The 25,422-nt window shown below is 35.5% G+C and overlaps 1 long non-coding RNA gene across 2 annotated transcripts in view; it reads left to right on the top strand.

Moving 5' to 3' along the window:
* LOC135295327 (uncharacterized) overlaps window positions 1-22,465 on the top strand; it is a 31,217-nt gene extending 8,752 nt beyond the window's left edge. Inside the window, exon 5 of one of the 2 annotated variants that reach the window (XR_010357381.1) lies at window positions 22,326-22,465. This is a non-coding gene — a long non-coding RNA (uncharacterized LOC135295327). Of the gene's footprint in view, window positions 1-8,846; window positions 9,059-22,325 lie in introns of those variants that run through there. The other variant, XR_010357380.1, reaches the window with a different exon arrangement.
* The last annotated feature ends 2,957 nt before the right edge of the window (window positions 22,466-25,422 follow it).

The following is a 25,422-nucleotide window of genomic DNA, read 5'->3' as shown; positions in this document are numbered from 1 at the left end:
GCTGAGGGAAGGGAAGTCTTACAAACAGACATAAATGTCTGAAGGGAGGTGCATGGATGTTGGACTCAGGTTTTTTTCAGTGATGCCAAGTGAGAGAGGCAATAGGCACAAAGTGAAAAACAGAAGTCTACATCTGAGCCTATTTTCCACAGTGCGCTGAAAGACTTACTGGTTCCACAAGGATATTTTAAGGAGCAAAATTGCTATATGCTGAAAGGAGAAAAAAATGTCTGAACTGTAAAATAACCAGTCTGATAAACTCTGTCTTTTATCATAGCAAGAAAAATAGTCTGACATGTTCTTTCTGTGATAGACAATGTTATGAAATATACAGAAAAATTATGAACAAAATACATAGTACATGATAAACAGATTACAAAATACATTGAAATCATATAATACATTGAAATAGAATCTCTGGAAAGACACCCAAGCACCATGTTTTATTCAGACAAAAAGAAAAAGGTGCCAGGAACTCTCAATTCCTTTTACTCACTTTAATGGAAGCTATGCCTCCATAGTGGTCCTTAAAAAGTTATTAAATATCATACAAAGATTGAACCTAATTCATAATTTGGGTGTATTTTAATTTGCTAGATAAGGGAATTAGAGAGACACTGAGTTCAGCTTCCTTAAGAGGTTCAAGTAACTTCATCCTACATGATCTAAGTTTTGGGTTTATTTTTTTTAACACTTCTAATTACGACTTTCTGTCTTTATTAAGAGTGAAATTTTGGTACTTGTTAGGAATGCTTAGTTGGGAATTTGACTATTAATTTCAGTGGAGCTGAATTTTTTTACTGCTCATTAACAGATGTTTTATACAAAAACTTCTACCTTTACACTGATATTTTGTACTGCTTTTCTTTTGTAGTTATTTGTAGGAAAAAAAATAAAGAAAAAACCCCAAACAAACAAACAAAACCCAACAAAACAAACAAGCAAAACAACAAACCAACCAACCAACCAACAAAAAAACACCTCTCTGCTTCCAGTAATGTATTCTGTTCATATTTCTTTAAGGATTATACTGCCTAGGTCTTCTTGAAATTAGAATCCTGAATTTTACTCAAGGTCAAACAGTGCTTCTTGACGTTCATCTAACTTTCATCACCAGAAAACTTGGGATTTTTTTATGTTAAAAAAAAAAATACTTTTATCTGAAATCTTAAAGGAACAGAGGGAGTTATGTACAGTTCCCTAAACTTTATTTCTTATATCCTATTCTATTTCCTCATATTGAACATATGCATTAAATATATGAGAGCATTTTTTCCTTCCTATTTTGAAGAAAATAGGCAAAGTTGCATTGAACCACTTATGAAATCTAAGTCATTTATGAGAGAAAATTGTTGCAGTCTATCCAAATGTAGAAAAAGAGTTTCTGAAGAGTACAGACCACTTATAAGATTTTTTTTCCTGTTTACATTCAGGAGAAGAAGCTGTTATTGTCTAGAGTGTTTCATCTGCTCAGTGTAGCATTAAGTAAATATCTCCCCGCAGGTTATCACTATGCCAGCAGGGAGCTTAGATGCATGTGTGCACAATTGCACTCAGCATTTAAAAAAACAAGAAAACTATATGTTTGAATGTAGAGTTAAACAGGTAATGCAAAAAAGTATTGGCGAAACTTATTTCTGCTGTATGTAGTACACTTTTGTATGCTATATACTTTACACCCCAAACTGTGTGGTAGACTGAGATTTATATTCATACAAAATCTGGTTAAAGACACAGAGGAAGCATTCATGCTGGGGTGTCTTAGCATGTCAAGTTTTCATCAAAACCAGTCAACACATGCATCTGGTGTGTCTGAAGAATCTGTTTTAATTCAGAATTATATTTTTGTCAGTCACAACTTCTTTTAATTTAAGAAAATTTCTTTTTAGGAACTTCATAAGAATAATTGATTTTTTAGTACCACATAGTCAAATATAAATGAGAAACTTTGTATGGAACATTATCTTGTAACTCCTTCCTGTGTGAACTAGGAATTTATGGTTCTTTTTCTTCCTCACTGAACTCTTCTAGTCTCCAGATTTGGGGTGAGGAAGTAAGACAATATTTAAATAATTGAAGACATGCAGAAAGTTACATGTTAAGCAAAGGACAGATATACATATGCATAACTTGAAATGTTTATAAGAAAAATTCTAAAAAAGTAGGTTGAAAAAATTTCCTTATTAACAGTGTACTCCAGGGTTTTGCCTCTAAACTTCCCATTTCATCCTGTTTCCAATAGAAGCAGAGTTTGATGCATCTAAAATAATACAAGTCTCGATCCAAACCAAGAACTTACATTATATGTGTGTTGACTCTTGTTGCTTGAAAACATCACTTCTTATGGTTCAGTTCCTTAAAGATCCTGAGTTCTCCCAATCAAGTTTCTTCAAAGCTTTCAGCCCTCTACACATAAATGGCAGCACCTCAGGGAGTGTTTCCATTTCTGTGTTATACCTACAGTTGTCTTTGAGTCTGGTGACACTGAGAACAAAGTCCAAATCTGAAATTATAGGAGGAAACTGATCCCTTGTACATCTATTGAAACACTTATCTTAGAAGAAATCATAAAAGACATTACTTCCAATTAAAATGTGATGAAGAAGGAAACACTGCCACTTATAAATTAATAGCTTTGTGAGATGAAGTGATAATTTATATTTCTATGTTTCAAAAGTAATTTCAGACTCGGGTATACCATGAGGATATTTTACAACCAGTTGTGTCTCCTTTTCCAGCTTTTAATTTTTTCTATAAAAGAAAAGCTTAATATAATGCAATTTGTAATATTTACTTTTACAATGTAAAATAAGGTCTAGAACCTGTTTCAGAGGATAAAAATTTGGTAAATAACTTCACATTCCTACAGATGGTAATAAATACCTTTAATTAAAAAGGGGAAGAAGGAACAGATCTACAGTTGAAAGAAAATATCAAATATTAAAACCACAGCTGTAAGAAATACATTTCAAGTAATAACATCTACAAGGAGGAGAAAAAAAAGCTAGATTCTGAAACAAGAGGACAAGATAAAAGATAGAGAGGCTAGGTAGTTCTGTGGATTATTTTTTTCTTTCAAGAAAATTTCATTAAAAGGATAGACTTAATAATGGCAGAGAAAAAGCTATTACTGTAGCCCCATAATGAATCTTTTATAAAGCACATTTTATCAACCTGCAGTAAAAGCTATTCAATACAAATAACTAGTGAGGCAGTTATATAGCATAATATATTTTTATTTTTTTGCATCAAATTTAAAGCAAATATTTTGTGTTTGGCTCAGTGGGATTAGGGTTCTTAAGAACCCATGCTTTCAAGTTGGAGGGGACCAGTGAGCATTGGTATATCCTCAGCCTTTCAATGTATTGTAGATGTATTCATCTACAATAGGCTTTGAGACTATTCAGTCCTGAACTGAGAATGTCAGGAGCCAAAGAATCCCTCTTAGCTGTTGAAACATTGTTGCAAAACTCAAAAAAATCACCTATCCTTAACATTTATGTCATCTATATTTCCTGCTGATATTTGTAAATCAAATGCGTAAGCTTTTGACTGAAAGGTATTTTTTTTCCTCTTTGGAATAATTAATGTTAAATTTTGGGTTTGTTTTTCTTTTTTATTCATATAACCCTTCTCAATACCCCTTTTAAAATATGCTTACAAGAATGACTTCCATATCCTGATATCTATTTCAGCAGTATTTCCTTATTCTTCTTAGTTACACAGAAAAAGATCAAAATAAGTCTTTTTGTCACAAGTTTATCATGGGAACTCAGGTTGTTTTATTCTGCTCTGGATAGCTCTCAGAATTTTTATTTTTTTTCAGAAGCTGTTTCTCTTTTCTTAAAAAAATTACATGCATTTAGCTGTGCTGAAGTAATTTCTTTGAATGGGTCAGAGTTATTAAGTACTTTCAATAACCCTGTGTGATTGCTATGTCTTGCTCATCAATTTACCATGTTACGAATATTTGTGTCACCAGAAAATTTTATAAAGAGTGTGTTTTTTCAAATTTACTTCCAGAGAACTGAAGGGAATTGTGACTGTTATTGGTTGATACCAGTCCTTCAGGAATCCTACTAGAAGTAACAATGTTGCTGCCTGGGATGCTTTATTTTTTTTCGTTCCTAATGGACTGGAAAGGACGTTATCATTCTTTTGAGATAAAAATATATCAACCTGCTTATTTCTAAATACATTGAACATTGCAGCCATTTTTATGCAGATGTGATTTAAACATAATGCTTAGCTTTCTTCCTTAAATATTGCTATGTTTTCAATTTTCCTGTTGCATTATCATCAGTGTCAGTGTTGTAGTTTCCTTCTGATTCCTTGACTTTACATACTCAGTGTAGGATGCTGGAGACACAATACTCTGCAACAGGTAGGAAATATACGTCCCCTCAAGAAAGCATGCCCCTACTCACTGGGGAAAAGGATGAAATTATTTATTTCATCATAATGTTCATTACCTTTCCTTCATGTAGCTGAATTTAGATATGCACATGTAGTCCCTCTCCAGCTTTCTTGTCTCTGAGACATGGGTACTTGTCTACTTGTCTCTGTACCCTTTAGGTTCTGGAAAGTTGCTGGAAGGTCTCCCCGGAGCCTTTCCTTTTCCAGGATGAACAATCTCAAGTCTTTCAGCCCCTCCACAGCAGAGGTACTGAAGTCCTCTGATCATTTTCATGGCCCTCCTCTGGACTCACTCCAACAGGTTCACACCGTTCTTATGTTGGGGACCCTGAAGCTGAATGTCGTACTCCTGGTGGGGTCTCACCGGGCAGAGCTGAGGTTGGGAGAATCACCTTCCTTAACCTGCTGGACCCACTTCTGCAGCCTGGGATATGTTTGGCTTTCTGGGCTGCAAGCACACATTGCTGGGTCACGTTGAATTTCTTGTCCACCCACACCCCAAGTCCTTCTCCCTAGCACTGTTCTAATTCCATTCTCCACTCAGACTGTATCTGTGGCTGGGATTGCCCTGACCCACAAGCAGGACCTTGCAGCTGGCCTTATCAAAACTCATGAAGTTCACACAGGCCCACCTCTCAAGCCTCTCAAGGTCTCTCCAGATGGTGTCCCTTCCCTCCAGTGTGTCCCTTCAGACAGGACCACACAGCTTGGAGTCATCAGCAAACTTGCTGGGGGGCACTTCTTCCCACTGTCCATGCCACCAACAAAGATGTCAAATGGTGCTAGGAATAGTGTTCTCCACGACAATGAGTGCAAATACTCTCATGCTATTAAAGGTTGAATCATAAAAATCAGATCAGATCTTCAGATTATAGGTCATCATAGGTATATAAACTTTAAAGAGATATGCATTTAAATTAACTAATGATTTAACACAAATGAGATGTGAGCACGTTAATGTCTGTCTTCATGATTCTCTAATGTTAGTCAAACAGTGAAATGTGAAAACTTGCAAATGGAGAATATGAAATAATATTCAATTGCATTCAAAAAACAGTGCTTGATCAGTTTTTACCCTCAAGACTGGGATTTTTCTTTGTATGTATTATGTGCAGTTTTTCAAAGTGTTATCATCTTTATATAGATAACACTTATCAAAGTGTTATCTATTATCTTCTGTTTTCCTTATAATACTATGAATCAAACTTTGCCCTTTCCTCCAGAAACACACACAGACACACACACACAAAAAAGGGTTTCATTTATGCTGTACATTCTTCATATTCCAATTGTCTTCAAACTTTTTTTTGTAAGATACCATGAGACTATCTCTGTTGCTATTTGTTGCTAAGCTGTTCTCATGACAGGTTACTAGTATATTTTCTACATTATGCCACATCAATGTGCTGGTAAGTGATTAAAAAATGAAAGGTTTAGTTTCTCCCCAAGGATTTTCTAAATAATTACTTCCTGACTAATCATTTGCATTCAATATCAACAAATCAGTCACTGTATCAGTCAATATATAATACCAATATCAATTTATAAAATTGAAATAATTTTATTAATTATTAAAATTTAATTTTTTTAGGATAAAGATTTAAACATGAGAGAAAGTAAGGAAAGATCTGCTCATATTTATAGAGGAAGAAACTGGGAGGAGGTAGAGATCAGTAGAATGGGAAAATTAAACTATAGGTAGAAAACAGTGATTCTATATTTTCGACTTCTGGTGAGATTCTGCTTTCAGAAAGATACTTCTGTTTTAATAAAGATGATAAATGACAACTGAATCTTTATAAAATATAAGCACCTGGAAGAGTGAAAATTTGAATATAGTACCCATGAAAAATGAAAATATAGTACAATGAACCACAAAAAAATAAGAAAAACAAACCATCAAGAGAGCCATGCTGATTTTGAAGAGGAAAAGTGCTTGCACTGGCCTAAAGCTGACAGTTTCTATATAGTTTACTATAGCCTAAAGTGTATCGAAGGTGATTATGCCAGTACACAAAGGGTTTTTTTTCATAACTAAAAGGAAGATTTTTTTTTTCTCAGAAAATATGCCTTGTTCTAGCTATAATTTTTTACACTAATTAATGTTTATCATAATATAGTCTTCTTTTTTTAGATATTCTCTATTTAAATAATAAGGGCTTAAATTATTTGATGTAGTACTGAATATTCTAAGACAAAATAAAAAATCATTGAAGAGATTTGATTTTTTTTTTCACTGTATAAATATAGAACATTGAGCCATTTCTCCTGTGCTAATTTTGTTTCAACTCTCTGTTGGCAGTAAAACTAAGAGAGAGATACAGAAAATACAAATCAGATACATTGAACTTTAGAAATAGAAGTCTTTAAGTTCACAGAGATATCATAAAGAAGCACACTGGAAGTAGAGAAGAAAAGAAGTTAAGGAAGGAGTTGCTTCCAAAGCTGATGATGTGCAATAAGACACTTAAGAAAATGTTAAGACCGTTTTTCATAAGCAAGAAAAAATATAATACCTGGAAGAGTGAATAGATAATAGATTGGGACAGACTACTCTTTTATATTGTTGGTTTCGTAAATAATCAGACATCAAAAAAGTAAGTTGACTCACTGAAAGCTGTGAAAAGCAGGAAACAGAAGTCCCAAAATTTCTTGTTGCAATTAAAACAATTTTTGCCTCTTCCTTTAATAATAAATTTGCTATGAAAAGATACTGAAATAATTTAAAAAATGTCTGCAAGGAAAATAAAAGGAAAAACACATTCAGTAAGTGGAGGAAAAGGTGTTAGATTCACAAACTAGACTCCAGCAGTGGTTACCTCATCCAATAGTGTAGCCACTGAAGTACACATCAAACCCAGTGATATCCTAGTAAACAACCTTTAATGTCTAATAACACCCCCATACATCATATTTGTATGGACAAATACAGGTTGTATTCTGTGCCTTGAACCAGACTTTCTTCTGATCTAAAATTATATGGATAAATTTCACAAGAATAGTTCTTTTTCTCTATTGGTGTTTGATTACTGGTAGTCCTTATCTCTATATTAGTAATTAAATAAGTTAATGCCGGAACACAAATATCACATCACCTCTCTTCAGCCGCAGATTACAGATTAGTTTGTTTTCTCTGCTTTAGTTAATATCTGAATGGCTATACTCTGATGATGCAGAGCGATGCAGTGCCCCCAGGCAGTGCAAAGGAGAGCCCCTTTATTGCAAAAACCAGGCCTTTTTAAGCAGTTCATCAGTTACCAGTTTACACAGTTTGAAGGCCCAACAAGCCCAAGTCAACCAACCCCCATACACCATGATGTGGACACGCGGCAGTCACGCAGCATGTGTCCCGCATCTCTCATGTCTCTCACAGCTCTCTACCCCTCCCTAGCCCAGCTGAATCACTCTTCCATAGCTCCCTTCTACTTAGCCTAAGTAGCAGGCCTGAGCCATGATTTTACAAGGGTAACAAGGACTTATTTTATAAGGCTTTACCTATATGCAACACTATACTTTTAAAAAAGTAGTTCCAAGAGGAAAAAAATTAATTTCAGACAGAACACATTAGAAGTTGGGAGCCAAAGTGTTATCTACGAAAATGCCAAATATGAATTAGAAGTGGCTTCTTAGTAACACAACAATATTTCTAAGTAAAGGTATCCCAGAATCTAAAGCAAATCCACAGTCTTTCTAAATCTACGGTTTCATATACTTTGGTTTAGTTTCTCTTTGTGAATAACAGATTTTTTTTTTTCATTTTTAACAAAGGAAAATATTTATCTTTTAAGTGAAAACAATAAATATAAACAACTTTGTTCATATTTATTGTTTTCATTTCAAACAGAAGTTCAAGCAGAAATATTTAAAAATATGTTTTGTTCATTAGCCAAACCAGTGAGTCACCCAGTATAGTCTTAACATGAAGCAACAAGAGACAAACAGTTCAACAGAGATTTATTTTATTGAATATCTCTAAAGTAAAACTGAGAAACTGTCACTGTGTTCAAGTAGAAAATTAAAAATGAAAAAAAAAAAATCTCAGAAATCTCAATGAAGTTTAGATTGTGGAAAAATTCTGTCATCTGGATGTAATTGATATATCTGGAATCATCAGATCAGATTCAGGACTTGACTTGGAACAGATTCATTGCTCTTGCTCAAATGTTAAGATGTGCCTGATTAGCTCAGCTGTGTTCATTGATGCTTTTCTGACCAGGGACAATCAACTGTCTTAGTCCTGCAGAGTGAGCTCTGTTGCTGAAGGTCAGCTGTGGTAATAAGCACAACTGTGAAAAGTGAAAAGGACATAGGGAGTAATGTTTTTTCTAACTGTTTTCAAAGCTGATGAAAGTCCAAGTTCTTCATGTTGCTTGACTTTTCCCCACAATTCATTCCAACTGAGATGACTTTAATTTTTCCTTCTGTTGCAGGACCTGGGTTTGACTCAGAGAAAGCAGAACTACTGGACGCTGTAGTTTCTGAAGCTCTGTTTCTTTGATGTATACCCTTTTTTCAAATCAAGCTTTACATTTGATACCCTCCAGTGTAAAGCTGAAGGCCTCTTTATTTGTATGTTCTTCATGATAGGATTGTGTTTTTCCAATCTTGCTTGGTTCTACCACTGGCCCCCAGCCCCTCCTTATAATCCACACATTTTGTAGTACTTATTTATTTGGAAATAATAAACTAAACACTTCCATATTTCAGTTGATTTTTACTTCTATAATATGAAAAAAGCAAAAATCCTCACCTCTATCTTTGTGTGTTTACAATTATTTTTATCATTAAATTCACTTTTTATTCCCAGAGCAAACTAGAAAATCGAACTCACTTTTCAGATGTTGGTCTAAAAACAATTAAACAGTGGAATATGATGCATCTATATTTTAATATTTCTTTTCCCTTACTTTTATTCTTATTCTGATTCCTATAATTATTCTTAATCACATTTCTGTAACAGTTGATAATGTCTGAATCTTGTAGATACTCTAAATACTTACAAAATTAAATACAATTAATTGAGACCTTAAAGAAGAAACAAATATTAAGTGATTCTGAAAGCAAAAAGAGGAGACTGAAAGAAAGAAAATGTCTGCTTTAGCTCTAAAATTTTCTGAGAATTATATTTTTGGATATGAAGAAAAGAAAACATGAACTTTATTTCCAATAGCTTAGAGAATTTATAGGAAAGAAACTACATTAATAGGAACTATGGAGTAGTTTTTCAGACTGAAATTTTCAAGCCCAGTAGTTTTCATAGAATTATAGAACTTTGAGGGTTGGAAGGGACCTTTCAAAAATCATCTAGTCCAACTCTGTCATGGGCAACAGCATCCTCCACTGGAGACCCCATTCAACCTGGCCTAGAACACTTCCAGGGATGGGGAATTCACAAATTCTCTGGGAAACTACTTCTACTTTATTTCCACCCTGATTGTAAAAAATGTCTTTTTTTATGTCAAATCTGTTCTCCTTCAGTTTAAATCAATTGCCCGTTGTCCCCAAATTGCTTGGTAAAAAGTCTCCAGCTTTCTTACAAGTCCCCTTACTTGCTGAGGGACTCCATGAACCCTTCCTTTTTTCCAATCAGAACAACCTCTGACTCTCTCAGTCTTTCTGCATAAGAAAGCCCTCATGATTTTCAAGGCCCTTCTTTGAATCTACTCAATCAGATTCACGAAAAAAAACCCCAAACATCTGTCTTCCAGTATCTTGTACTGATGACTCCAGAGCTGGACACAGTACTCCAGACAGGTTCTCAACAAACCAGAATAAAGGAGAAAAAACCATTTCACTTAGCCAATTGACCACCCTTCTTTTTATGCAGCCCAGGATATGTTTGACTTTCTGAGTTACAAGTGCACCTTGATGGCTCATATCCAATTTTTCTTCTACCATTATCCCCAGGTTTTGTTCCACAGAGCAAAACCTCTCTCAAATCCCCCTGACTGTATTGATATTGCCCTGACCCAGGTGCAGCACCGTACACTTGGTCTTGTTGACCTTCATGAGGTTTCCATGGACGCAGTTCCCAAGACTGTCAAGATCCCTCTGGATGATATTCCTTCCCTCTAGCACCACACAACTTGGTGTCATGCACAAAGTAGCAAGGGGTGAATTCAGTCCCACTGTCTATGTCACTGGTGAAAATGTTGATCAGTACTGGTCCCAGTCTATACTTGGTCCATGAATATATTCCTGAGAGACACAACTCATCACTGCTTTCCATTTTTTTCCTGGAGTCATTAACTGCAGTTCTTTGGACATGACCATCCATTCATTTTAACAGTCCATACCTCAAATCTGTGCCTCTCCTATTAGAGGTAAGAATGCAATGTGGGACCTTACAGAAGCCTTACAGATTTCCAGGGAGATGAAGTTAATAGCTCTTCCTTTGTCCACTGGTATAGTCAGTCTTTCAGAGAAGGCCACTAGCTTAGCTGGGAATGATTTGCCCTTGATGAAGCCGTGTTTGTTGTCTGTCTCTAATCATCTCCCTGTCTTCCACGTTTCAGAATAAATTGCTGGAAGATCTTGTCAGATACTGAGGTGAACTTGAATGGTACTTACTTACCAGGGCGTCCTTTTTAAAAAATGAATGTGATGTTTCCTTTTCTCTGGTAAATGAGGAGATCACCTCACTTCCATGATTCTTCAAATATGATGGAGTGCACTTTGGCAACTAAATCTGTCAATTTCCTTAGGGTTCTGGGATGCATCTCATTAGGTCTTAGGCATGTCATAGAAGCCTGCAAATTTTAGGAAATTTGGGAATTAAAAAAAAAAAAGTTACCATTTTTCCATTATTTTTTGCATTTTCCTCTATTTTTCCTTTTTTTTTAAATTTTATTTTATTAGCACCCCAACAAAATGGGATCATAGGTTTGCTTTATTTGCAGTTCTTGTAAAAGCATCTGTCTTCCATTATCTTATACAATTTCTAGTTGTTTCTTTTACTGCGTTTGCTCCTGTGAAGACTGCTTTGATTGCTTCTTTTCCTTGTTAGATAGTTGATATATTTTGGCGACTCAGAGAGACGTCTCTGTGACCATCTCTGCTTTGATGGATATTGCCTTCCTTTGAATTGGTCTGGTACTGCTTTTCTATTTTGCTGTCTTTCCTTTTCATCTGCCTGAATTGTCTTTATGGATTGAGGCAAGTCATTCTTTGTGACCAGAAGGTGAATGTCAAGGGCAGGATTTCTCTTACCAAACCCAGAAGTTAGAATGCAGGTATCTGTGCCTTAGCAAGTCACCCGCACACCTGACAGTTACGTGTCAAAAAACACAAGACTTATATAGTAAGATTACTTATGTCCTAAAGTAAATTTTGAAAGTATTATAATACCTCAAAGTATTATAATCTTCATTAACCCATTTATCTTCATTTAGAGAGGGAGGTTGTCATTAAAGGCTCAGATGCAGTTATATTTGAAAAGTCTGAAGTGAGCAAGCATGTGAACATGTCCAAGTTGTTGGCTGATTTTATCCACATAAATTAAAAAGTGAAGAAAAAGTGTATGGAATTAACACTGATATGACTATGTACCATTAATACTAACAAAGTAATTAGCCCTTTTTAGACAAAAAGCTTTTTCTCTCCTGCTTTTTTTTTTTTCTGTAAATATTCCAAACCGTCTTGCTCTCTTTTATGTTTTAATACTACAGTTTACAGAAAAAAAAAGCCTGTCCAAAATTCCGAATAGGAAGGGCCCTTCTCATTCTAGCATCTTCAGCATCTTTGGGAAACAAAAATAAAACACAAAAATTAGACCCTGCTAAACCTGGCTCTGCAGGGAGGATTTTACTAGTGTGTGAATAAGTAAAACCATTTGTCCTCATGGACTCATGCTGACTGTGCACAGAGGAGGTTGGGGTTGCTTCCCACCCCCACTCAAGATGTTGCTGTTAGAATAAGGTTATCTATTTACCAGCTTGTTTATATTTCTTTAAACAAGAATAAACACACATAGCCTTAAAAAAACCCAGCCAAACAAACAAACAAACAAAAAAAAAACCAGTGGAAGTGAATAAGAAAGCAGTATAGAAAAAGGACATATATTTATTAATATTCTCATAAATAAACCATTAGCTTCTTCTTACCACATATTATCTCTGGAAATATCTTAATTCTCATGGAAAAGCCATTAATGCCCCTTTTTTCATATCTATAACACATTTTCCATCCTACACATGGCTTTTAGCATTATTTGTTACTAAATTTGTCTCAAACTTTCTTTTAAACACATTTTTATTAGTTACATGTAACTTCATATGAAGATAACTGTGAATGCCCAGTGTACTTTGTTTTTATTAATTGAGGAATGTTGAGAGTCTATTTTTAATTAAACAAATGCTTTTACTCTTTTTCTTTTTAGGTCTCCTAAACCCATTCTGGTCAGTTTCGTCCCACTTCCTTAATGATGTGGTTTCAGAGGAAAGCCTTGTCTAAATATCTTGTGTGAGATTTTCAGGCTACCTTTGATCTAACATTTTTACTTTGCATAGGAAAACAAGAAGCACACTAAAATGAAACCAAGTCATCTGAGAAAATTTTATTTAAGCATTTAAAAATGTTACTTGAAGAGTTTTCCCTGTGTTTCACTTTTATGGAATACAAGGCATAGATTTGTGGAAAGCCACCCAGTTTGGATAGGACATTGGAAGAGCTACTGATTGTACATACATTGAATATTGAATCTCATTTTTAGCAGCTAAATATTCTTGGAGCTTATCTCCACTGTGTGTATCTATTTCTTGCATCTTTTAGCACTGATCTAATAATGTAAGTGAAATCTCTACTAACATTCAGAATTTGTAAATTGGTATTATACAAAGTTTCTGGCACAGTAAAGTTTCTAAGAGCTGGCCAAAACATAGAATAGGGTTAAGCAGTAACAAAAATTTAATTAACAAAAGGCACAAAATCCTCCTAACTATCCTGAATCTAACTTTTTTCCCCCTCATTTTCTGCCCTTGAAATGAAAGCACAAAATAAAGTAGGAAACACAACAAAACAAAACCAAAGCAATTTCCCTGACAGCAAGCCACAACAGTTTCTCCTTTGCCATCTATCATGCTTGATCCTCTCAGAGTTTGATTCTCAGGGATTTCAGGTTTTTATCCTTCTGTTTTAGTCTCTTTAGGCTCTTGTACTGTTCTCATCAATGCAGCAAGTTTTTCATTTACTGATTGAACTGAATTTATCCGTACCTGATCTTCCAAAATTGTCTGTGTTCTGCCATTCATCAGCTTCAGCATGTATTCTATATAGTTGTATATATCAGTCTTTTTTTCTTTTCTTTATTTCCTATTAGAGATATAATTTCTTTCTGGTCACCACATTTCTCCATGCAGGCTATAGGCTTTTGCAAGTGCAAGGGTAGTTGTTTGTTTTTCCTAAAGTGCTTTCAGGTAGCTAAGGCATTTCAAAATCTGGCTGTTTCTGTAGGAAACTGTCTTACTCTTTTTCATCTGTAGAGAGAAAACATAATGATTTACATAATTTTGAAAGAAAATGCTTGCTATGTAAAGGACAGTTCTTTCACATGTTAAGCAAGATCAGTCCATTTTTATCATATTTTTCATTCCACAAATTCACAACACTGTCTTTGAGGAATTCTTTGCAAGTGGAGATACAGGAATAACAAGAGCCCCCTCCACAGCTGCTGCTTGTCAATAGCATTGCTGTATCAGCAACATGCTCAAACAATCTGGGATGACAGGAATGCTATTTCCTTTCTCTCTCCAGGTGGGAGCCACTCCCCACTCTTTCCATGATTAAAGAGAGTGACCCCAATGTCAGCTGCCTGGGCTTCAGGAAATATACCACCTTTTTGTAATGACAGTTTTAGGATTCCAGGTTTTGGTATATGAAAGTGGATTGTTTGTTTTGGTTTTGGTTGGGGTGAGAGGGAGAGTGAAGATAGAGGAAGGGGGAGCTGGTTTGTGTAATCACTGTGTTCACTGGGATAACACTTACCTTGTTTTAAAGAAGTACAAAGAAATGTGCTAGCTCAGTTATGAATTGCACTGGCAAAGGACCTTTCAAGTGCTTTTCATGAGTAATGCCTTCGTGCACATCCCACACAACACACATGGGTCCGCTCAATAGCATTCTTTCAAACACTGCTTTATATCTCTGAAATTTTAAGAGTTACAACAGGTAAAGGATAATCTTAAAAAACAAAGCAAGCAAAAGACCAACAACTGAGTGAAATCATGCCAATTTCATTCTTCTGACTTATGACAAGGAAGTTCCATGGTGGGGGTTACACAATTCACAGACTGACACACATTTTACCACAAGCATATTGTCTCTGTTCATTGAAAACTTTCTTCTCAAACTTTGATACGTGGTGAATTAGACACAATAAGTTTCATCTCCACATATTGCATTATTTGTATTATGTTTTCCCAGAGAAACCTGCATTTTACAAATTTCAACTTGGATTTTTTTAGGTACACTTGAAATAAGTGGGGGAGAGGGTTGCATTATGTTTATAGTAGCAAATAATTCAACTTGCTAGTAGTAAATAAGCAAAGCAAAACAGCAAATTGGTTCTGAGGACCATTTGCCCATCCTACACAGGGTTCTGGAGGGATTACTTCAGAATCTTCTAGTTTGGTTGTGTAGATTTGAGGTTCATTAACTACTAAGGACCATGGAGAAATGGGAGGCATCTGCTTAGATGCCTGAAATAGACACCTTATGAGTTCAGGAGGTCCCTCTGAAACCCTTCAAAAACATCCATCCCTTGCTAATTCTAGGATCAAATGCAAGAAGCTTTATTCAGAAGAACTTTTTTACTAGGCTTTTCAAAATAGTTGGAAATCACATGCAAAACTTATATTGGCTAGATTTTGTGGCAAAAGTGGTGTGAAAATGTTTTGCAAATTAAGTCAGAAATGTAGCCTAAAAGCCTTAGTCTAATTTTTGATTTATAAATTTAATTTTCTAGTAATCACTTGGAAAAAAACACTGAAAATTGATGTTGTAAAATACAGAGCACTAAACTGTAGATAGATGCAAAATATATGCCAAATACTTGGAAACCCCATGTAGAATTTAGCAAGTGAATAGAAAGCAACTCAAAGGATCAGCAAAACAAAATGTTTCCTTACTGAAGAAAAGAGATTTTCACCTTGAGAAACAGACGTGAATACTTGATGTTATCCTTTCCCAGTTATCAAGCTAATTACTTCTGTACTCATAGAAAGATGGAAAAAATCCAACATTTGTTCGATTTCTGATCTTGTGAACACCTACCTACTAAGATCTCAGAATTTTTCTTTTGTTTGAGAATAAATCTTTTGAAAATTAGAAAGAATTAAACATTTTATTTATTTCCAGCACCTATACTGGACTTGATAAATGTCTCCAAATTAGCATCCTGTACTAGACCATTAGTCTGTCATTGAGCATTTTCCCACAACTGTAGTGTTATGAAACAGAAAGTTTATTTAGAGCGCAATCTAGAAGGACCAAAATGAGATACAATTATTCTTTTGCAGGTTATCTTTGCAAACTAATTGTAAACTTTCCAAACTAATTGCATATGTAATACCTCCAAGATCAAACAAAAAAAGTAAACTCAGTTTCTCAACTGAGAAGATCTCAGATTCATTTCAGTATCACTGGGCTAGATTCAGGCTTTACTAATTGGTACATGCCTGTTATAGAAGTTGGACTAGCAGCCTCACTCTTGCAGCAGCAGGAGAAAGGGTTGCTATGTAACTAATTACAGCTATCAGCAGTGGTTCTGTTTTAAACGGTGTATGAATTAGGCAGTCTCCTAGAAGCACACACAAGTGAATTTGCCATTAACAATGAACAGCTCTGTGAAAAGAGCGCAGTATAAATTTACTTAGTCCATCCTGGGATTAGGCAGACAGCTCTACACTTATTTGGCCTCTGAAGTAAATTTCAGTGGAAAACTTAAGAGGCTTTTCTCCAGCAAAATGAATTTTGCCACATACTTGGTGGCTTATTGCAATACAGACTGTATTCCAATTCCAATTACACTAATGCAAGCTGTGAGTAAGTTCATTGTGCTCACTGGAATTACTCTAGATTTACAACAGTGTTATCTGAGATTTACACCTCTATAAATTAATCTGAAATGTGGCCACATGGTCTAGGTGGTTGTTAGCTTAATGGGAAAAATATTGTTGCATAAATAGTTGATATCCTTCATACTAATTTGGGACCTCCTCATAGCTGCTTACTTACCCATTTGTATTAATTTACTACACCAGAAACATGTCCAATTAATAAAAAAGGTAATTCACTCACTGTTCATGATTAGCAAAACTTTTTGTTTGCCATTACACCTATCCCTCCATAATATTTATCTCCCTGAAATGTTTGGTACTGTTCTTAAAATCTTAAGGATGATGGAGGTTTGTGGTGTCACGGTGTCCTGTTTCTAAAGCTGTTGAAGTACCCAGCTTTTTTCGTAGTGATAACCAAACAAATCTGAGCTATGGATTAGAAGTGATCTGGCAGGAAAATCACAAATTGTACAATTTCAAGAAACATAAGTCATGGAAAAAAAACTGTAATCTTAATTAAAATTGTCACATAGGTCTCTCAGTCATTCTAGTTTTCATTTAAAATCTTATTTCTGATTGGGTTCTAGAAGTTTTGCAGCTATAGGAACAACTAGGACAAACCACATTTTCTTCTACATAAAATTGATTGCTTCTAAATCTTCAAGAAAATTAGATATGCCCTCTATCTCTCTTCTTGCACTGTCCAGTGGGGTTTTTGCTAGCTCTTTCACAGGAGAATTTTATATAATAGAAGTTGCAGAAGAAAAATAATGCAAATTATGATTGCACTAAATTAAGCTGTTCTCAGCTCTGTTAGCGAGCTAAGGCCAGGTTGAGTTGTTTCCCAGAGGCCTCATTGTTCACTCTTCTAGGCAATAAAATAGTTCCTCCAGAGTCATTACTGTATATGAGACAAGTCACTGCAGCTCCCCTCAATGAGGAACCTGACCCAAGGACTCCATAGCAACAAATCATCCAGCTTCTACACAGACAATTTAACTCTTGCTCTTCTTAGTCCAACAGAGTAAAACAACAGTTATATTACTGTAATGTTACTGTAACAGTTATGTTACTGTAAACAAGCACTCTCCTAATCTTTCTGTGGTCAAAGTGTCCCTTCTAAGAGATGACATTCATGCCACCATATGGCAGCATTAGTGTGTCAGACTATACATTCTGGTTTATGATACTTTAAACTATATACTACAAAGTAAAGAAGCAATGTGCACCAAACCCCAAACCTACCTTGGGAAAAAAGGATAGTTAAAGAAAAAATAATATAAAAAAGAAAGAAAAAAGTCAGCTCCAAAGGAAATGTTTAATAAGAAATGCAGAGTACTTGTAATCACCTTGAACACTGTAGAACTACTTGTACAAAGTTGAGGTTCAATGTTACAACTTAGATTTCTAGGAATATATCACTTTGTGTTGTCATAGAATAACTATATTGTGAAACAGGAAAATAAAATATTCAGTTGTTATAAATTCCTGAAATTTTGAATTTTGAACTTATTTATTATTTCTTTCTTAAATGGAATGAATTATAGAAATACAGTGAAATAAAGAAAGATCTTTTCATTTGGTGCTTTGAATAGTAATGTGAAACATATTTCATTTTCTGATCCCTAGAGACAGCAAAGTATCATAAGATACCAGAGAATCTCTATCTTGCTTTTCTGTCAGTGGAAACAACAAACTCCCTTCTATTTGTCTCAAATATACATGTACAAACCGAGAAATATATTCTATTCAAGTAAGTTAAATTCTTAATCATTCCTTTTTTACCTTAAGGTAAGATGTCTAGAAGTTAGAAAGGAGAAGTATTGTTTCTTTTCCCTTTTATACTTGCTGAAGAAAAAGATTTAGAGAGAGTTCAAGGATTGAAAACTACTTTTGAGTTATACTGTATTTCTGCACATTATTCTAATATGGATATCATAAGACTGTTCTCATTACTACTTTTTTCATCATTATTTTTGTTACTATTATTTTTAATAATAATTTTGATTATTATTTTTATCCCATTACTTAGTTTCCAAGGTCAGCTCTACATGTCTTTACACATACAGATGTATAGTGTTGGAGTTTTTTCTCTGCTTTTCATACTGTTCACAAAAATGTGAAGATGGCTACATTCAAACTGTTCCAGAAAACAAGAATTAGCAAGAACCTAGCCAATGTACTGTAACCAAATGCTTAGTCTGCTTGCATATTGTAAAGCTTCCACCAATTTCCAAAACAAAGACGAAGTAAAACCTTAGTCCTGGCTATTCATTGGAAAAGTGACAACTCCTGGAGGAAAAATTGCAATTGAAGTTAAACAAATGGGGCAAACAAAAGCAATTGCAAAAATTACCAAGGGCCACATAGAAACTCTCAAGATAGCTCTGGGATGTTGCAATTCTGAACAAACCATTACTATGCCACCTCATGAAAATAAACAAAACACACTGTGGTTCTTGTACCTTAATCAGGTGAGAAAGAGTTGGTACTAGACAATTAAAAAAAACCACATTTGCTGGTTAAATTATAATGGTACTTACTCCAGTTTAGATGTCATCCCTTGGGTAGCAAGGATTTAATTTGACTGCATAGCTTATGTTGGTTAACCTGATAGAATAAACTGTGCCAGAAAAAGAAAAAAAAAAGAGGTGTTCTCTTTATTTAGTGACTGTAAATGTGCACATTAAAAAAAAAAAGAATCATGTATATGATATCAGAAAGGGTTTGTGATATAGATGTGGTGCAAGCATTTGCAAACAGCTTGAAAATATTTAGAAAAAATAAAGTTTAAACATAATTTTTATAGCATTATTTAAATTGTAATGTCCAATATCTTTTATGACCCTGGCTTTCTAATAGTTATTAATTTATTTGTACAATTGCTTTTTCCCTATCTCCATAAGAATGTTAACTGAATTCTGCACAGGTCCACAGACAATACAAAACTGGGAGGAGGTGATGACTCCCTTGAAGGGAGGGGGGACCTCCAGAGAGACCTTGATAAATAGAGGGTCAGGTAATCACCAACCATATGAAATTCAGCAAGGGAAAGTGCTGGATTCTGCACCTGGGATGGGGCAACCCTGGATGTACAGTACAGAGTGGGGAATGGGAGGCTGGAAAGCAGTGCCATGGAAAGGGACCTGGGCATCCTGGTCAATGGCAACATGAGCCAGCAGTGTCCTGGAAGCCAGGAGGGCCAAGCATGTCCTGGGGGCATCAGGCACAGCAGCACCAGTGGGATTGTCCTGCTCTGCTCTGCACTGGGGTGGCCTCACCTTGAATATTCTGTGCAGTTTTGGGTGCCACAATGTAAGATAAATATAAACTATCAGAGAGTGTCTAAAAGATGACAACAAAGGTGTTGAAGAGGAGAAGCCATATGAGGACCGGCTGAGGGCATTTGGTCTGTTCAGCCTGGAGAACACAGAGGGGAGGCCTCATTGCAACTTCCTCAGGAGGGGAAGAGGAGGGGCAGGCACTGATCTCTTCTTTGTCATGACCAGTGAGAGGACTCATGGAAATGGCCTGAAGTTCTGCCAAGGGCAGTTTAGGCTGGCTATTAGGAAAGGTTTTTTCACCCAGAGGGTGCTTGAGCACTAGAACAGGCTCCCCAGAGCAGTGGTCACAGCATCAGCCTGACAGAGCTCAAGACACATTTGGGCAATGTTCTCAGGCACATGGTGTGATTCTCCCAGATGGTGCTGAGCAGGGCCAGGAGTTGGGGTCCATGATCCTTTTCGGTGCCTTCCAACTCAGCTTTTTCTGTGATTCTGTGAATTCTTGAAAAAAAATTAATATTTATTTATTTCTCTGTTTAAGTCACATTCCTCAGAAAAGAAAAAAAATCTTTAACAAACAATGATTAATTTTCAAATGTATTTTTTTAAGGAGTGGTAATATTTTTTGTTTGCTTGTTTTTTTTTAATCTGTGTTGTTTTAAGTATTGAAAGCATAAATAACATAGCTAGAGCTTTATTCCTGTAAGGGAATAAGATTCAAGCAATGCCTTCAAAGAGAGGTGAAAAACCACTCCTAGTAACACTGGAACAGGTTCCCTAGGGAAGTGGTCACAGCATCAGCCTGACAGTTCAAGAAGCATTTGGACAATGTTCTCAGCCATTGGTGTGAATCTTGGGGTGTTCTGTGCAGGACCAAGAGTTAGACTTGATGATCCTTTTGGGTCCCTTTCAACTCAGTGCTTTCTCCAATTCTGTGATTCTATGAATATTCCACAGATAACATGTTGTTATACCTACCCTATGGGCAAGAAGCTGATACTCAAAGGATGTGAGAGATGGATTTATTGTACATCACAGCTATCTAGTTATGAAATGCAGTGCAAACTTCAGATGCAACATGTACTTGATTGCTATTTGTTATAAGGGCTTTAAGTCCTTGATATTAAAATTTTCCAAGCATCCAGAAAGTATATTGCTTGGCATGTCCAGAAGTCTTGCCAGTGTTTAAAAAATTGATAGATTACGTTATGCTCAAGATCCCTAAGGAACTACAAACTAAATATTTATCTTTCTATCTTGTCTATGTACTTGCTATAGTAGATGTTCCCAGAGCAAGCCTGCTAAACCACACCATGTGCAAGAAAGAGATGCCAGATCTGGTGCCATCACTATCTCTTAAGAAGGCAATAAGAGAAAAACTGTCATTCATACATGGGAAATTATATTTAATTTCCTCTTCTCACCAGGGGAATTTGAATGACTGCCTCTGAAACACCAGACTAAGCAGTAGAACATAGCTTAAAATATACAGTAGATTCAGATGGGATATTTCATCCTTTCGAATTTAATTCAATTTATACAAAATAATTAGAAAGACTAAAAGTAGGAAGTTACAGCATGAAAACAGGAGTGGGTGCAAAGAGGCTTAAACACAGAGTGGCTTGACACCACGGGCATGCTGCTGTTGTGCTTTGTCTCCATAATCCCTACATTCACACTGGCTCAAGACAGCTGCCACAGGGCACTAGTAGAGCTACCTTTACAGCAACTGCTTTTGTTCTTATAAATTGGTGGTTATGATGCTTGCTAGAGGGGCTAACTCACTGTCTAGTATTTCCTTAGATCAGAATATATTTTTGAGAATTACGGAATAGATCTGAGTCTCATGGTTACAGATCATTAAATTATTGTCTATAACTGCCCAAAAGGAAGTTCTTTGCTTTTTTATTTGTATTTGGGGCATAAAGAGACAGCAAATTGTGAGTAGATGAGGTATGTTTTCTTTAGAGTTATGAAAACGTCAAAGCTGATATGTTTAGCCACCAACAAGAGCAAGTGTCAAAAAGAGAAAATATACATTACAAGTTCAGGAGTCACTGCAAAAATCAAGTTCACAGGGAGGATTGCTTTCATTAAGACAGACATTGCCAAGCATGTTACAGAATAAAAATTCACTGCAGACCATGTGAACTTTCTGAGATTTCTCAGGTCCCAGCACGTGCCAAGTGCTTTCCCAGTACACCCTAAGACTCAGGTTCTAGTGCACATCCATCAGTAGGGGGAAAAAATGGCTTACTTTTGGAAGCAGGGAAAAATAGTCACTTAGAACTTGAGTAAAGTAATCTAGCTGACCGTCTCTACATATAATTGTCCTTCAGCACTGATAACTAAAGCTCTAATTCCAGTGGGGAAAGAACTCACTTGAAAATCTAGACATGGGCTTTTAAAATGTCAAAATGTAAAGCTAAAAAAACCAAAGCCAAACAAAAAGAAGTGAGCTTGCAAATGCTATTTTTGCTGACAGCTTTAAAGAAGAATAACAGTCCTTTTGACCTTGACAATTATCAGTTCACTATCTGACTTTTCTTTTTGTGTGTATGTGTTTTGCCAGGTTTTACAAAGTTTCGACACTAAGGAAGATAAACGACAGCGGATGGTATCAGGTGTCCTGCAGTGCCCAGGGGTTCCACTTGGTTTTAGTATACTCAGCACAGAGACAGGCTGTGCTAAGCATTTTATTGAATTTGTAAAGAAGGTGCTGGTGTAATTATCATCTGTGTAATTTGCCTTCTGGGACAAAATTTGTTAGCCAAATATCCCCTCTTAATTATTTTTTAGTAAAGCTGAATAGCTTTGGCAGAAAGCTCCTCATTTCAATGAAAAAATATTTCAAAGTAGTTATCAAGACAAATAATTAATGAGAATATTTTTCAAGATTCCTGTCTGAGAAAAAAAAATCAAACCAAAACAACAAAACAAAAAACCCAGAAATATTAAAACTAAAAATAATAAACTGGAAAAATCTATCAGACTCAATGAGAGACTGAAATGCATACATCAGCCAATAATTTACTCAAGAAGATTTACTGATATCTTAAACTGTGAAAATAAGATAGAAAAAATAAAGCACATCTACTGTGAATCTGAAAGGTCTTTAATGTTACAGGCACAAAGCATTCCATGGCGGTAGGGTGTCCATATTCCGTAGTATATGTGCTTTTATAGATAATTTCCAGTGCTGTGTTTTCTCAGGTAACTTCCAGCTCTATCCCAAAAAGCTTTGCCCTCCTATTTAACCCAGAGATCATCCCCTGCCATAGTTCAGCATATGCAATATAAAGGCAGAGTTTTATGGTGTCCAAACATCACTGTCTAGTTGCATTACATGTTTGGAATTGTTACAAACAACTTGAACTGAAAAAAATGAACACAAAAATACTATATATGATTATGAAATTATTTGAGTGACCCACATATAAACAAGAGAAGAGGCCATACTGTATGGACATAGCTGATAATTCTTAGAGGGATCTAGGACAGGGGATGCAAACCAGTCTAAATATCACTGGTTTCAGATCCCTGCCCCAAACCAATAAATTTGGTAGTGTTGATGCAAATGCTTTTCTCTTTAACTGATTTCTATAGTATATAGGCATTTCATCTGGTGTTTACCTCACTTTATCTGAGGTGAAAAACTCAGAATCTTTTCCCATAAGCAAGAATTGTATCCATTATTTAAAAAACCCCAAACAAACCTTGAATCTTTTCTGTAAAAAGATAAACTGTGCTTATGTTTTATAAAAGTCTATTTAATTCAGAAGTGAATGGTCAGGATTAACTATTGTCCTTAAACTGCTGGAAATCTCCCACAGAACTGCTTTATCAAACTAAATGCTTGATAGGTCTGAGGGTAGAAGAACTTTCATTCTTTTCTATATTGTGGACCAAAAAATTGCAAAACTGCTTAGTCAGAAAACCAGTACAAGAACTATCCGAAGGAACAGAGAATGGGAAAAAAACTTTTCTTTTTCAGCCAAAGTGTGGAAATAAGTAGACAGATATGTACTGACCTCTTGAGGGGAGGGGAAATGCATTGCTCCACTTGCCATCCTCTAAGAAAGTTGCCATGCACACCCCTTATGAGACAGCAAAACTTGGCAATATGAGTCCCAGGCCAGACAGGGCTTTGCAAGAAAGCTGGGTTTATTGTCTACTTTTTATTTACCTATTTTAGGTAGGAACTAATGACTGAGTTTCTCAAATAAGAGAAACTCTAACAGACATAAAAAGAGAAGGAAGCTAGGAAATTCTGAAGGTAACATGGGAATTGTTGCAGTTGTGAGTGTCTTAATTCTTACTATTTTCTAAAACAGTGATACTTTATATTTTAATATGTGATATTTATTTGATTGCAAGAAACTAAAAAAGCAGCTTCAGCATCTGTAGTACAAAATGCACATTCTGTCTTTCACAGACATGAGCTAGGCTCACGCTTCACTTGAAGTCATGACTATGTGAGCTCTGAGTCACATTATGTGGCAAAACTACTACTCAAGTCAGTAGAGCTAGGATTCATCTCACCTAACTTGTGGAATGTGATTAATCTACCCTGGTTTGGATGCCAGCTTCAGCATGAGATGAATCACCTTGTAGTTATGCCTGTTTTTCTCCACTGACTGCAAAACAACTTTTGATAACTTTTGCAGGTGCAGATTTCTATTCTATGGATGACTAAAGTTAGGTGAGATAAACAGATAAACCTCAGTTGCATTTCAGTAAATGCAATGGATAAATGAAGTACAGGCAGCAGAGGGTATAAGGTACTATCTTTTTGCTTGATTAATCCTTGTCAAAATTAGAAGTTTTATCAATATATCTTCTAGCTAGATTTTTGAATGAGGTACTGGAAGGTTTCTTAAAAAAAAGGCAAGATATAATAATAATAGAATACAAACTCTGTGTGCAATAATGGTCGAGGTTTTTTTCCAGAATGTTGTCAGCCTTAGGTAACTGTCAGCAAGGGCTTAGAGTTCTGAAAGAGGATCAAAGAGAGTTGGCATATTGTTATTGCTTAAATGTGTGTGTTTCCAATACATCACATAAAGCATTCAAATTGTGGGGACTACAACATATTTAGTGTCTTACCAAGACATGTAATAGGTGTTAAGTTAGACCATTTGGTTTCATTTTGACGTTTTGATTTAGAACATTCCAGTTTGGGCACTGCCATACTGAAGATTGGTTTCTAATCTAGTTGAACTGCTTTGTTCATCACACTGTAATTCTGTTTTTCCTACTGTACTTTGACCTACAGTGAGACCTTACTGAAAGAATAAAAGTTGAAGGGATTGAATGATTCTCAATCAATTGACAGATTGCCATCACTTTCACAGTAATTTTCAATTCTTATGCATGAATCTCATGTCAGAGCATAAATATATTTATCACAAAAAATGTAATATAAATTCATTGCTAGCAGAATGCATGCATAATGGTTTCGAAATGTTGTAATATACAGAAGTTGCTGCCTAGAGAAAAATGCTTTGTATATAGTACATGTAGCAATGCATATGTACACATATATACACATGCATACATATGTTTATATGACTGAAGGATGGAGGCAAACAGAGACATTTGTTATGAATTACAAATGAATGTTTAATCTTGACAAGGCTTTACTTGTTTGAGAATCAAATCCGGGTTCC

The sequence above is a fragment of the Passer domesticus genome, chromosome 2 (assembly GCF_036417665.1).
Source record: "Passer domesticus isolate bPasDom1 chromosome 2, bPasDom1.hap1, whole genome shotgun sequence".
In the NCBI taxonomy this organism is placed as follows: Eukaryota; Metazoa; Chordata; class Aves; order Passeriformes; family Passeridae; genus Passer; species Passer domesticus.
Note: the sequence above shows the minus strand (reverse complement) of the source record. Positions and strands in the feature narration are given on the sequence as shown.